The sequence below is a fragment of the Lepidochelys kempii genome, chromosome 1 (genome assembly GCF_965140265.1).
Source record: "Lepidochelys kempii isolate rLepKem1 chromosome 1, rLepKem1.hap2, whole genome shotgun sequence".
Classification (NCBI taxonomy): Eukaryota; Metazoa; Chordata; order Testudines; family Cheloniidae; genus Lepidochelys; species Lepidochelys kempii.
In genome coordinates, this window is record NC_133256.1 from 45,927,422 (window position 1) to 45,943,400 (window position 15,979).

A 15,979-nucleotide genomic window follows, 5' to 3' on the forward strand; every position below is an offset into this window, starting at 1 on the left:
AGTTCAGAAAGTTAGAGACTGCCTCTCTCCCCACACTAGACTACAGCAGTGGTGTTCAGAGGAGGCATTTGAGCAGGAGCCCTCTCAGTATAATACAGAGGACACTCACAGCAGGATGTTCTTCATGATGGGTCCTCCGGTTTGGAATGCATTTCTCTACTCCTTGGCCCAAAATACCACAAAGCTGTTGACCTCCATGGCTTGCAGCAAGGTCCAACTCATTACCAAAGTTTTGGGGGCATGAGCAGTCTTACAAGAGAGGGCTAGTGGAGAGGCCATGTGAATAGGGGATCTGGTTTCTATTCCCAGCTCCCCTGCTGTTATGTTGTGTGACCTTGGACACATCACTTCACTTTTCTGTGCCTGTTTTCCCTGCTACCCTTGGTCAGTCTTGCTTGTTTAGTCTGTGAGCTCACTGACTGACTCTCACTCTGTGTATATGGTACCTTACATAATGGGGCCCTGCTCTCAGCTGGGGCTTCTAGGGCTGGCACTACATGACCAGAAATAATAATAAAAGGACTGGTAGTTGTGGGAGCAGCAGGATAGTGTTGGGGCATTGATTGTATTGATCTCTCTGGTAATTCTCAAGTTTTGGAGTTGCTGGTGGGTTTTTATGTGAAAGAGCTAAGCTCTTTGTATTTTGATGTATCACAAAAAGAATTTAAAATAATGAGCATTGTAGAACACCAACAATAAGGGAGTCTCAGTCAGTAATACTTCTCCATCCTACATAAGACACATTCTTCCCTGTGCATGCATGGTTAAATCTGTGACAGACTGAGGAACTGTGAACAGGTCAAACAGATTATAATTTTGTCCCCAAACTATGATTAGGCCCAGGTCCTGCAAAGACTTACACATGTGCTTAACTTTATGGGCTGCAAGTAGTCCCATTTCTTGATACTGCAAGAAACTGCCATATCTGTCACACTGAACTCCTCCTGATATGTCCTGAGCATTGTCAATTTCCATTGTCCACACTATGTGGTAAGGATATTCAGCAGCTCCCAGGACTGGGCCTTGATAAGGACATCAGGATTTGACCCCAAGTTTGGAAATATTTCCCCCCTACTACAATTATTCCTTTTCTTTTTGCAAAATATTGATTTTCCCTCGTTTGTTTCACAAGTTCTGCTTATGTCAAGCCAACACAGAGTATGCCACATCAATTGATGTCAGCAGCATTCTGGGAATAAAATTTATTAGTTAACTTCTGCTTCAGAGCCAGTAAGGAGATTAAAAGAAAACTTTTGAGTTTTTGCAGTGTTTACATTACACACTAGTGGTTACTTTTTTTCAATATTAGGTGTCAGACTGATATAATTAAAAATACTGTAACAACTCAGATTGTGGGTCTAAAACATTAACAGTATCCCTTTATGTTTCAAGGGTTTACTTTTTCCATGCACCTGTTTATATTGTAGTATCTATATACAAATGTAAGGAATATAAGGAACAAACAAGAAGAATGAGAAGTGCTACAAAGTGATGATAATTATGATCTAGTTGTCATAAATTAAACCTGGAGGCAATAGTGCAATGCCAGTATTAATGGACACAAGTGGTAGGAAAGGCAAGATGGAATATTGGTGTCATGTATCAAACATTTTTATGCCAATGAGCTGCAAGTCAACAATGAAGACTGTATGGAGTAAAATTCGATGGAGTAGGATATAAGGAATGAAAAAACAAAGGGGTGGGGGTGGGATACAGTAGTAGGTATGAAGAGAACAAAGCCAAAACATTCCTAGAACTACTTTTGGAAGTATATGAAGCCCCAGGGTGCTATACTCAGGGCTTTTAACTACCCAGAAATCTATGAGGTAACAAACACAGCCAAAAAAGCAAATGGAAATTCCTAAGTTACATATGTAAGACAAGAGCCAGAAAATAAAAAAATCCAAGCAGATGACAATCCATCTTGGGGTCTGTTTCCTACCAACAAAGTGGAACTGAAGGAAAACATTGGAAATAATAGGGAAGATCTGAGCCAGGAGCTTGAATTTAGCATTGTGAGGAATGGGTTTCAGACCACAGCAGTAAAAGGATATTAAACATCATGAAATCAAATCTGGGGAAATTAAAAAAAATTGTGACTAAAGGTGTGACTAAAGAAATACTAAAACTGTCAGCATTGGAGAAGGCTGGAGAATCCCAAGGGTGCCATAATAAAAGTACAATGGACTGCAGTTCTTCAGAAAAAGGAACAAGGAGCAGCAGCTTCATGAATGACCGCTACAACAAGTTTATAAAATCAACTGCACAGGAAAGAGAAATGGGGAAAAAACAAAAATACATGCTTAAGTTAGGAGGGAAATAGAAGAGCACTAGAAAACAGAATTTCTTACTTCTAAGAAAAAGTTCAAGGAGAATAAGAAGGGCTTTAACAAATCTTAAGGAAGAAAAGTGATGCTTAGTGTCACCAAAATCCCAGCCTTCATTTATGTTTTGCAGAAGCCATTGTAGCCCAGGGCTGAATGTAGCCTGTTGTCTTCAGAGAATCAAATTTCATGGGGAATCTGGAGTACGGTTACAGTTTGTCATTTCTATTTTTTGCTGACTAACACAGGGTATTTTCTGGACTTGCAGCACATAGAAGCAATGCTATATTCATTTATTATTATTAGGGCTCCCATTCCTGATTTCTCAGTGTTTATGTTTGCATTACATAAACTCCACTAGGACTCCTAGTACTGTACTAAGACAAGTTTTCATTTATAGAGCCCTGCATATCTGTGAATATCCACTTTATAATCCCCAATATTTGCCAATGCGGATATCCATGGACCATGTTTGTGGATTGCTGACGGATGCGGATCCAAATTTTATATCTAGAGCCCTGCAAATCGGCAGATATAATTTTGTATCCACGCAGGGCTCTATTCATTTACCTAAGGATCTTAACTATATTTTTTTCATTCTCTGAAACACTTCCTCTCAGTTCAACTATACCAGCCAGTGGAATTACTCTGAATTTATATGGTTTAACCAAGATCAGAATGTGTCCTTGTGTTTTTTATGATGTCATAATTAGCAACAATAGACCTTTTTATACCAAGCACGTATTTATTGGTTGCATACATTATTACATCAGTGTAAAAAAAACATCAATGTGACTTATATTCTAACATTCACGAGCCGCAAAATCTGAATAAAGCAGCATTTAGAAATTCTGCTTTTTTAATTGACTCAAGAGACCACTTGTCCTTTGGTTACCACTTGCTGTTTGCTCAGGAAACTCTTTACAGTCACTGTTACATTCTTTAAACATAATAGGACAATGGTATAGTGTCGTCTATGGGGTACGGGGACACCACTGTTTTGTATTTCTTTAAATTTATTACTAGAGCTACTAGGAACAATCAACAAAGAGTTCCTGAGGATGAATGTTGTCAGTATATGAAACATGTGAATAATCCTTTTTTTTGTTTTGCTGAATGCTCTGCTTTCTTTTATATGTAAAGGGAAAAAATAACAGTACTGGGGAATGGAGTTGTACATATATGACTGTTTTTTTTAATTTAAAAAAAAAGTGGGGACTTTGGGCTGGATTATGATCTCAAACTAATTCCATACCACCAGTGTATCTCCATTGACTAAGTTATTAATGATTTACACTGATGGGAGAACAGCAGCAGGCCCTTTAACTGGAATTTCCATTACATTTCAATCTGAATTTTATTCTGTTTATATTGCCAGACCCAGATAATCTAGAATGCTGCAGCTGTTGCGACAGATTGTTTTCTTTAAGATTCAGTCATGGCACTGGCATAGACTCAGACTATCAGGTCAGAAGGCACCATAATGATCATCATTGGCAGATTAACAGGCCCATACCCAAGGGCCCCAGACAATTTGGGGGTCCCTGCAGAAGTGCAGGAACCTGTTTTGAGGTGGTGGGGCCACTGGTGCCAAAACTCTGGCCCTGTCCCTGTTCCTCCTCTTCCCCCTGAGTTCCTGCCCCTGGCTAGGCCGAAGCGGGAATTGGGCTGTGGTAAGAGCCACCCAGGGAGCCTGGGCTGCTGTGGGGAGCCCTGGACACTCACCTACACTGGGCATGGAGGCCAGAGGCCCAAGAGCAGCCCCCGGCCCGCGCCCACACTACCCAGGGAAGGTGGAGGGTTCAGGGTAGGGTTGCCAGGTGTCTGGTTTTCGACTGGTACACCCAGTCGAAAAGGGACCCTGGTGGCTCCGGTCAGCACTGCTGACCAGGCTGTTAAAAAGTCAGGTTGTGGCACAGAGGGGCTGGCAGGCTCCCTGCACGGTTCCGCACAGCTTCCAGAAGCAGCGACATATCTGCCTCCTAGGCAGACAGGCAGGCTCTGTGAGATGCCCCTGAGTGCCAGCTCCGCAGCTCCCATTGGCCAGGAACTGCAGCCAATGGAAGCTGCAGGGGCGACGCCTACGGGCAAGGTCAGCGTGTGCAGTCTCCCTGGCTGCCCCTGCACCTAGGAGCCATCGGGACATGTCGCCACTTCCGGGAGCTGCCTGAGGTAAGCGCTGCCCGGAGCCCGCATCCCTCACCTCCTCCTGTACCCAAACTCCCTCCTAGAGCCTGCACCCCGGACCCCCTTCCACACCTCAACCCCCTCCACAAGCCCGGAGTCCCCTCCCACACCCTGAACCCCCAGCCCAGAGCCCTCACCCTCTCCTGCACCCCAACCCCTGGTTCCTGCTCGGAGCCTCCTCCCACACTCCTAACCCCTCGGCCCCAGCCTGGAGCCCCCTCCTGCATGCCAAACCCCACATCCCCAGCCCCACTCCAGAGCCCGCACCCCCAGCCGGAGCCCTCGCCCCCTCCTGCACCCCAATCCCCTGCCCCAGCCCAGAGTCCACTCCTGCACCCTGAACTCCTCATTTCTGGTCCCACCCTGCACCCCCAGCTGGAGCCCTCACTGTCTCTGACATCCCAACCACCTGCCTCAGCACACACCCTGAATCCCTCAGTCCCAGTCCAAGGCCCCCTCCTGCACCCCAATCCCCTGCCCCAGTCAAAGCCCCCTCCTGCACCCCAATCCCCTTCACCCCAGCCCCACCCTTGAGCCCAGCCCCCCAGCCAGAGCTCTCAGCCCCTCCTGCACCCCAATCCCCTGCCCCAGCCTGAAGCCCCCTCCTGCACCTGAAACCCCTCATCCCTGGCCCCACCCCAGAGCCTGCACCTCCAGATCTCGCTCCCTCCTACATCCCAACTCCCTACCCCAGCCCGGTGAAAATGAGCGAGTGAGCAAGGGTGGGGGAGAGCGAGTGGCTGGGAGGGAGGGGGGGGCTTGGAGAAGGGGTGGGGCAGAGGCCTGGCCTTGGGGAAGAGGCAGGACAAGGGTGTTTGGTTTTCTGCTATTAGAAAGTTGACAGCCTAGTTCAGAGCTTTCCACAGCAGCCCAGGCTCTCTGGGGGCCTCTTACCACATCCCGGTTCCAGCTTCTGATTTGGCCAGGGCCTCAGGGGGAAGAGGAGGAGCAGGGGGTGGGGCCCTGTAGTGAGCAGTGACTAAGGCCCACCTCAGCCCCTGCACTTGAAAGAGACTGATCAGCTCCCGCACTGTGAAGCGCAGCCTCTGCTGCAGCTGCTCTGCACCTGCCCAAGGCTACTACGCCCAGATTAAAAAGTGGGCAGGCAAGGCCCCTCCATTTCCGTCGCCTCTGAGCCCCCAAGGTGTGGGGAGCCCAAATGTTTTTTGTGCCCAGGGCCCCAGTAAATCTTAATCCGCCTCCGATGGTCATCTAGTCGGACCTCCTGCACACTGAAGGCCACTGAACCTCGCCCACCCGTCACCTCTGGCTGAGGTACTGATGACAGGTTGCAGAATTCCAGAGTGCATCAATTAAATCTACCCCCTGTGCATAGATGTACAGTAGCAGTATTTATATAGTATAGACCTGTACCCCCCAATCAGATAACTAGCATAAAAAAATCATATAATTGATGTAGTGTCAGCAGAAGGTTGAAACAGGACTTTGAGACACCCACACAACAGTTTTTAACAACAGTGTTTGAGCTAGTTACGATTTCTAATAGTGCTGAGCAGGCACTACCTGCTTCTATCATTCATTTAAAAGCTCAATTATAAGCTGTATTAACTCAAAGTTAAATAAAAGGAGAATTCAATGCACATTTATCTCATCATTCAGTGCTGAAGCATCCATCACTATTAGTATCTGGGTGCCTGGAGACTACACCCACATACAACTGTAATGGCATAAATATTTGTCCATACACAAAACCTGTGATAAAATTTCAATTCTTTTTATTAGAGTGTAAATGATTTCTTAAAAGATACCATAAATCCAATGTTTGCAAGGTCACACATTCAGTCCTCTATTTAAAAGTGTATTATTTATTAATTAATTGCTAACAATGTTCCTGGTGCAGTATGACATGCAGAATGGGAAATGATCCCTGCTCCAAAGAGCCTATGATCCAAAGTCCAGGATCCTGTGAACATTTATGCTTGTGCTCAGCTGAAAGCATGGGAGTAGTCTCACTGAAGTCAGAATTAACTAGCGCACACAGGACTAGTGCTGTGCTTAAGAGTTAAATCTGTCTGTAAACTTTTGCAGGATTGAGGTTTTAGATTGTAAGCTCCTCAGGACGAGAATCTTGTCTTATTTTATCTCTTTTACAACATTGAGTATGCAGCTGGCACTTAATTAATAATACATTTTCAAACAGATAAATGAGCGTGTGACTTCACAAATGTTGCAGTCATGGTATCTTAAGAAAATATTTAAACCTCATAAGAAATAGACAAAAACTCATCACTGGCTTTGCTATAGACATTTACAATGTGGCAACTGGAGTTTGTAGCTAAGTATGCCCATCAGTGTTTGCAAGATGGGGGCCTCAGTCCAGCTGCCATTAAAACAAATGGGAAGACTCCCACTGCCTACCATGAGAGTTGTATGAGATCCTAAATCCATTCACTTTCCAGAAAGCCTCACTTTCTGAAGCACTGAGGATGTTGTAAGAGACTCCATAAAAACTTGTAAAAAATAAATTGAAGAAAAATTGAAAGGGGGAAAATATATCTAGCTCTCTTCCGGGCAGCTTCATTGTGAGATTAAATACTTGTATACTTTCTATTTTATTAGAACAAATTTATTTGCAGATCCAGCAAAATGTATGTTTTAACACAGAATATTAATGCAGAACAATACAGTGTATTTTGCAAAGTATTAGAAATGCCACCAAACAAAAATGCTGTTCACTTCTTAGCTGTTTTGTAATAAATGACTGCAGTAAAAGCAAAATCTATGTTTCCTTATTGATGAAACACCTCTTCAACTTTGTATGAAAACCTAACTCTCCCATGACCTAAGAAGGGCATGAATGGTACTTTAAAAAGTGGGAGATGGCTTGAGTATTAGTCTAAAGGAGCAAAGCATGCACCTTAAAACAAAAAAGCTATTCAATATTTTCCGTAAAAGAAATGGAGTGAAAGCTGTCATCAGATTTAACTTGTACTATTCCTGACTACCATGAACTACATAATGAAATGAAAAATATATTTTGTCATAATCTCTTCATGCATATATACCCTCGAAATCTGTTTGATACAGAGCTTATTTGTAAAAACACTTCTGTACTTAGGTGTTGTTCCTACACAGCTCTCCATGCTGACCAAGCTTCTTTCATCCCAAAAGAAGATTCGGGCTTTCCCCAGTTCCTTTTGGGCAGCTGGACTCCAGCATATTCTGTAAAGCAGGTCAGTTTATTTCATAAATTGGTTCTGCACTTACAGGGCTCCAGCCACCATGTAATGTTTTGGCCTTGTGACAGATATAGCAACCTCATGCATGTAGCAGGGTCGACAACTCACAGGCACAGCACCTTTTGCTGGTCATCTTGGGGATTAGCTCACTCCAGCTCCAGAGCACCCTCTGTTGGCCAGTGTCTTACCTGCCTCAGGCCCCATGTCCCTCCAGGACCCCAGTGCCCCTTTTACTCAGGGTTTTGGCACCAGGAGTACCCCAACTCTTTGGGTCTCCCCACCCAGGGGAGACACCAACCCTCTCATCCACCTTGCCTCAGTGGCTACTGCCAGTCATCATCTAGCCCCCTGTCACCGGGGCAAACTGTAGTCTGTAAAGGCCACTCATCATTGGCAAGAGGGTCAGACCAGCTGCCTCTGCCTAACCATGGGCTGCACCTCTGCAACCCGAATACCTGCTTTGGCCTTTAGCAAGGTCCACAGCCTGGGGATTTGCCAGGCTGGAGCTCCCCAGCTCCTCTTGCCTTTCCCCTGCACTGCTCTAATCCCGGTACCCTGAGCTCCCAGGCAGCCAGGTCCTTCTCTCTCAACAGCTAGAGAGAGACTCCTCTCAGCTCCTGGCCCCCAGCCCTCTTATCAGGGCCAGCTGGGCCCTGATTGGCATGGCCTCAGCTGTGGCTGCTTGCCCAATCAGCCTAGCTTGGCTGCTTTTAACCCCTTTTCTCCAGGAATGGGGCAGCCGCCTCACTATAATGCAGTATCTTTGGGGACTATTGCATTACATTTATGAATGGTTTATGTATGATTGTGTTCTACTCCATTGGGGAGGGTTACCACAGCTCCCCCAGAAACTAAACACAATGTGTGTGTGTTAGGGTGTGGGTATGTGTGATTACCCCGGTGATTATAAAGAACTCCAGAGAAGTTCCACCCACCCCCACCCTCACCCCCAGGATGGTTTGCATATACTGGTTCAAACTGGGTTTTCCGGAGACCAAGAGACAAAGAAAAGGCTTTTGGTATAAAAGCCTGAGTTTAAACTGATATAGGATCTTCCTTTTGACTCAACAAACTGACAGGACCTTGGGTCCTAGAAGGACTCCTCTTTGTGGAAGGGTTGGGAAGACTGACACCTACCGGAGCCCTATGTTGGAGTTGGGAGTTACTTTGGGCAAGATTTTAATAAACATGTAGGAACTTTTCTTGTATTTTATATATTTTCTCTGTAATGCTTTTAACTTAAGAATAAATGTACTGCAGAGAGAGCTATGTGGTCATACTGGTAAATCACACCTGTCATAGCCCACAGAGAGTAAGCAACACACAGGGACTGGCCGTTAGGCAGGCCGTCTTGCTGGGAACATCACAGTGTAAAGCAGGGAGCTGTGCAGCCTTAAAATCCCTTAGTCAGAATGGATTGGGACATGGCTCCCTGCCCAGCAACAGGTGACAGCTGGAGACCTGAGACCTGACTGGGCACTTTGGGAGTGGACCTCGGAGAGGGGAATTCAGGAGCAGTTACCCTGAAACTGGGACAGGCATCACGTAATGTTTTGCTTACTTGCATTAGTAGGCAAGTTACACCTAAAAATAGATTCAGTCAGAGACAGACTCAGGCAGAACAGATTTGACTGGTGATATTTTCAGCATCAAAAGAGAAGTGCAGCACAGCTGACAATAAATTTATACAATCTGTTAATCTAAACTAACAACCATTTGTAATAGCACCTTCTAATGACTCTCAACAATGTTATAATGTGGAGTGCTGCAGATATGTCACATTTTGGGGTGCAATCCAGACCAGTGAGGGGTTGTGTCACCGCCTGCCCTGCAACCTTGGGTGCTCAAAATACTTTGCTGCTGTAGCTCCCTCCTTGAGTCCCTCCCAGACAGCATGCAGGTCACCCCCTGACTGTATATAGCTGCAGCCTGCCAGCAACACTCCAGTCACACTCTCCGTTACTACTTGCAAGGTGACCCCAACACACTCCTAGTGCCAGATCCCCCCCCCCTGCAAAAAAAATGTGTGTTCTGCACTGACTAGCTGTCTCCTGGACTGTTCAGACATTAGAGGTCCATCTCCCCTGTAAGGGGTCAATATACAACAGTGTGCTACTTTAATTGGAGTTACCAAACAGCTCAGTTTAAACACAACACTGGATTAGTTTTGATTAAAAAAATAAAACAAGTCTATTTAACTACAAAGAGATAGATTTTAAGTGAGTATAAGTATAAGGCATTAAAGTCAGAAATGGTTACAAGAGCAAAATATAAAATCCTTTCTAGTAACTAAAACTTAAACTAGACTTGGTTCAAGATAAAATCCTTACCACATGTTCCCGGCAACGTTGCTAGCCACATTTTTAGGTCAGAACCCCTCCCAAAGTCCTTAGGCTGGTTCCTATGTCTTCTTAGGTGAGAGAGAAAGAAAGAATCCCTGTGGTGTTTTGTCCCTCACTTTTTATAGTCCAGTACCCCTTTGAAATGCACTTTCCACAGGGTTATCCCTAGGTACAGTTTCTTCCTGCTGTGAAGATAGAGAAATGGAGTCTCACAGTGAAAGAAGTTCCATGTTGTTGTTTGTTAAAATGCAGACCGATCTGTCCCTGTCACCTCCATTGCCAAAGAATGGACACTTGACTGGTGATTGCCAATCAACTTTGATGACACCTGGCTAGAGGTGTCAGCTTGCCCTTTGTCTTTGAGGAACTGGTTTACCCCCTTCCCAGACTTGTCTGGTAAACACATTTCAGTCATAATTTCAGCTTATGTTAATACCTTTAACTACTTTTGACTTATGAGGAGAGGCTGAGGGAGCTGGGATTGTTTAGCCTGCAGAAGAGAAGAATGAGGGGGGATTTGATAGCTGCTTTCAACTACCTGAAAGGGGGTTCCAAAGAGGATGGCTCTAGACTGTTCTCAATGGTAGCAGATGACAGAACGAGGAGTAATGGTCTCAAGTTGCAGTGGGGGTGGTTTAGATTGGATATTAGGAAAAACTTTTTCACTAAGAGGGTGGTGAAACACTGGAATGCGTTACCTAGGGAGGTGGTAGAATCTCCTTCCTTAGAGGTTTTTAAGGTCAGGCTTGACAAAGCCCTGGCTGGGATGATTTAACTGGGAATTGGTCCTGCTTCGAGCAGGGGGTTGGACTAGATGACCTTCTGGGGTCCCTTCCAACCCTGATATTCTATGATTCTATGATTCTATGATTCTTTACATATAATGTTGCGACACACATTTCTCCATGATATTATTGACCAGCAAGTTCTGAGCTTTCTAATGATACCTCACAAGGCATATTTTGCACCATGATTATTACAATAGTGTGTAGGGAGTGAATACAGGGGGTGTATTCGATCACAAAGGTTAAAAATTAATGAGCAGGACATGCAGAGCATGGGAGCCCAATTCTGTATTAATAAGAGCACTACCCTGGAATAGCTAGCAGCAGTAGCAGGAATCAGACCTATGAGGGGAACATATAGCTAAGAATTACTTAAACACCGCACCATTCCCCATGCTTCCTGACACACTCATTCCCCAATACTGTCCTGCCCTACCTTGCCCCCCTAACCTTTTTTTTTTTTACCCTGAACATGTGGTAAGTGACTGAGCATCAAGAGGTTCAGAATTACTATCATTCCATGCAGAGGACACAACACCTTGCACTTAACACTACTTCACCTTTGTATAGCCTTCACCCCACATTTCTGGTGGAGCACAAAAACCTTGTGTGTGCTGTTGCACACGATGTGAACAGTTATGAAATCAAAACCACTGATTTTTAAAAAACTCTTTTTGCCATTGTTTTCCAGAATCCAACTTTTACAATAATTTCAAACTTTGTAGTTTTTTTATATAGTCCATGTTTCTTTTTCCTTTGCTCCAGCAGTAGAAACACATAAAGTAGATAGAAAAGGAGTACTTGTGGCACCTTAGAGACTAACCAATTTATTTGAGCATGAGCTTTCGTGAGCTACAGCTCACTTCATCGGATGCATACCGTGGAAACTACAGCAGACTTTATATATACACAGAGAATATGAAACAATACCTCCTCCCACCCCACTGTCCTGCTGGTAATAGCTTATCTAAAGTGATCATCAGGTGGGCCATTTCCAGCACAAATCCAGGTTTTCTCACCCTCCACCCCCCCACACAATCACCCTGGGCTATCACCAGCAGGAGAGTGAATTTGTGTGGGGGGGTGGAGGGTGAGAAAACCTGGATTTGTGCTGGAAATGGCCCACCTGATGATCACTTTAGATAAGCTATTACCAGCAGGACAGTGGGGTGGGAGGAGGTATTGTTTCATATTCTCTGTGTATATATAAAGTCTGCTGTAGTTTCCACGGTATGCATCCGATGAAGTGAGCTGTAGCTCACGAAAGCTCATGCTCAAATAAATTGGTTAGTCTCTAAGGTGCCACAAGTACTCCTTTTCTTTTTGCGAATACAGACTAACACGGCTGTTACTCTGAAACCTGTCATAAAGTAGATAATGTTCAGAGTTAGGAAGGAAAAGGATTTGAACAGCTTTCTGGGTTCTCTAGCATACCATCTTTATTGCTGCTGGAATGCAGCAAAATTATACTTGCTTTTATTCCATTGACTGAAATGCCAGGCTAGCCCACTAATGAATGTAGGATCACTACATCATATGATTATTACTTCTATGGATAAAAGGGAGTGTTTACCAGTAAATGTGAATGGGCTGATTTCTTCTGGCTGGAAATAGTCTAATAGCGTTCTATCAGCTTGGTCTCCTAAAGACAGGGGTTTTATTTGCGTGGATCTGGACATGCTGGTGAATGTAAATAAAACCCCTCAGATGCTGATAATGAGATGAAGTCGAAAGGCTCAAAACATACCAGAAAAATGAAAAAGAGAGATCTTAAGATCAGACTGGTATTTTAGTATGAATGATCTTGCCAACCTGAAAAATATTTTTCCAGTGAATGAGCGATTAGAGAATATTTAACAACATTAGGTCTGATTTCTCATATGTGTATGAATAAATAACAGCATACTTGGTGTAGTGTATGTTGATTCTTATACTAAACTGGTTGTTTGAGTTAAGCTGTTAGAATTGTGTGAATGTGTCTCTGTTGCCAATATCCGTCTCCATACTTCCTCTTTCCTTCTATTTAAAAGAATGTTTTTCAATTAAAGAAAATAGCAACTAACTGTTCTGTTCTGTTCTATCTATGGAAATCCAGAGTAAATCGAGCTAGCTAGATCAGAATCTAGACCAATGCTGCTAGCCATTGTTTGCTCTAAATGCTCTAATCCCTGATAGCACAATCTCCTCCAATCTCAATATATTTGAACTGTTAACATCCATCACTCAGTTTATAGGAGACCCAGGATACTGAATCAGTTAGGATGATAACAAAATTGGAAGAAGTTTTAGGGCTCAATTCAGGAAGGTGCCAAACACTCTGTCCCCAGTCAAGCAAAGCACTTTGGCATGTGCTTAACTTTAAGCATGTGAGTAGTCCCAGCCATGCAGGATCAAACCTTTACCCAGTAGGCTGTATTGTGTGTGTTAGGCACTGCTCACAGTAAAAGGTGGTGCAGACTGCCCAAAGAAGCACCAAGAATGTCAAGGCCAGGTCATGGGCAGCCAGACTTAGGGGTCAGAGGCAAAGCCCACAGTCAGAAGTGGAGAGTCAGTAGGGTCAGGATACTAGGAGAAGCAGGAGACAAACTGGAGATCAGAACCACAAATCAGAGGTCAGGAGCCAAGCCAGGGGAGCTGGAGCGACAAGGTACATAGTCCAGAGCAGGGTACATCCCAGTTGTTCAGACAGCTTCCTGTTCCTGTTGCTGCATGAAGTTGGGCCAGCGGGCCAATCCTGCTCTGGGACTCCACCAATGGGACTTCAGGAGAGGAACCTCAAACTGGGGCTGGACTTCATGGGTCCTGGGTCAGCAGTTGTCAGCAGGCTGGCAAGGGGAAGGTTGCAGTGTGGCTGCTCCTGTGGACTGGGATTCGAGGCTTGGGGGTCATGACAAAGAAGCATTTTCTTCCCTATGGACAGAATGACTCCTTGTCATACAGGAGGAGAGCATGGTGCAGCTTTCTCCCTTCTGAGTGTGGGGACTGCAATTCTGCCTGGCCCTTATGTAGGTCATGGGGTAGGCCCTTTGCATCCACCCCCTTTGCCTTGCCCCTTGTGTACTTGCATAAGGACTGGGATTGACCTGTTTTCTGGGATGTCCCACTGGCAATTCCTATTATCATCCATTCTGAATACTCTGCATTTTTTTGGATTTTTGACAGAAGTAATTGGCATTTGTTATAGAGTATTATGTGTTGGGCACTTTGGGTGTTTTTGTTGGTGCCCAAAACACTCCAGAACCACAGGCAGGTTTTATAATGGCCCTTACTCATTGTACCAAAGTGCATATGTCATGTGCAGAATAGTGAAGAGAGGTATACCATGCCTTTTACAACTGGTTTAGCTTGACAAAGTATGTTAATGTTTCTTTGTTCTTGCTCTCTAGTTTGTTCCTTATACACTTCTGTGAGCAAATGAATGTGTTAAATTAGGTCCTATGGAGGCCTGTTGGCAATTTTAAAGACATGCATAATGAAGCCTGTTTCAAACAGCCTGCAGGAATATATTCTTTTGAAAACCTGGCAAATTAAACATTGGGTAGGCTTGATTCATTTGATTCATTAACAAATAGGGAGAGGGTGCATAGAGCCATACCCTTTTCCCCTTCCAGCTCCACTTCTGTTGCAGCCAGAATCCTTGTTTTCAGAGGACAGGTGCTCAGACCCCTTTTAGGTGTCTCTGGTTGGGCACCCAAAGTCACTAGTCGCTTTTGAAGATGTTGGCCATAATCTCTAACAGCCAATCAACAGATCTGGCATTTGTTAAAAGTGCCCTGGCCTGTAGCACATTCCAATCCACAAACAAAACATCACATCCCCCAACTCTAAGCAAAGTCACTTACAGCAGCACCAGACACTTTGGCCTTGTCTACACTACACAGTTTGGTCAACAAAAGTCAGCTTTCATCAACAAAACAGTGGAGGTGTACACACTGAAATGTTCCTCCCGCCGACGTAACTACTCTGTTATGCCAACATAATAAAATCACCTCAACGAGTGGCATAAGAGCTTTTTGTGACTTATTTAGAGAGTCAGTGTAGACACCGCACTGGGTTGTTGCCTTAATTGGCCTCAACGAGGTGTTCCACAATGCCCATCATGACCACTCTGGTAAGCAGTTTGAACTCTGCTGCCCTGAAGGTACACAAGTATGTGCCCCTCCCCCATTAAAGGCCCAGGAATTTTTGAAATTTCTCTTCCTGTTTGCTGGGTGTGCACAGTTCACACAGCATCTTCCCAGCTGACCATGCCAGCTTTCTGTAGCAGACGCGCTCCCGTGTGGTGTACACCAGAGCTGTTGGATCTGCTGAGTCTATGGGGAGAGGAGGCTGTGCAGCTGCAGCTTCTCACCAACTGTAGGAATTTCTATACCTGTGGGCTGATTGCTAGTGGCATGCAGGAGAAGGGGCGCGAAAGGGACATGCAGCAGTGTCATGCTAAAATCAAGGAGCTGAGGCAGGCCTACCAGAAGGCAAAGAAGGCCAACCATCGCTCTGGTGCAACACCGAAGACATGCCGCTTCTATAAGGACCTGCACGCCATCCTCAGTGGTGACCCTACCTTCACCACCAAGAGCCCCGGGGATATTATGGGGGGACTGGAGACAGTGGCCAGCAGACTCAACCCTGATAAGGAAGTGGAGGACAAGGAGATGGAGATGGAGGATGATGTGGAATACACACAGGGTTGTCCAGTGTCGCAGTGAGTAGGATCTCTTTTCCACTCCAGAGGGGTCTAGCCAGTCCCAGCATTCCAGCTTTGGCACGCAGGATGCAGGAGAGGGGAGCTCCGGTAAGTGTTCAGTTTGCTTTCATACTGCACAGTGAGAGGAGATTGAGCTCTCCTGTACTTTGTTATATGATAGAGGAGGGATAAGGGACAGAAATTAACAACAGAGCCTGTCAATCTACGCCATGGCAGAAAAGTTTGTTAATGTACACAGGGATGTCTCTTGAATCCTCAATAGTGATCTCTAGGAAACTCTTCTGTAGATATTCTGCAATCCTCCGCCGAAGGTTCCTTGGGAGAGCTGCCTTGTTTCTACCTTTGCTGTAGGAAGCTTTGCTACACCATCTGGCAATTATTTCTGCAGGGACCAGATCGGCACACAGGCGAGTGGCATATGGAACTGGTCTGAAGG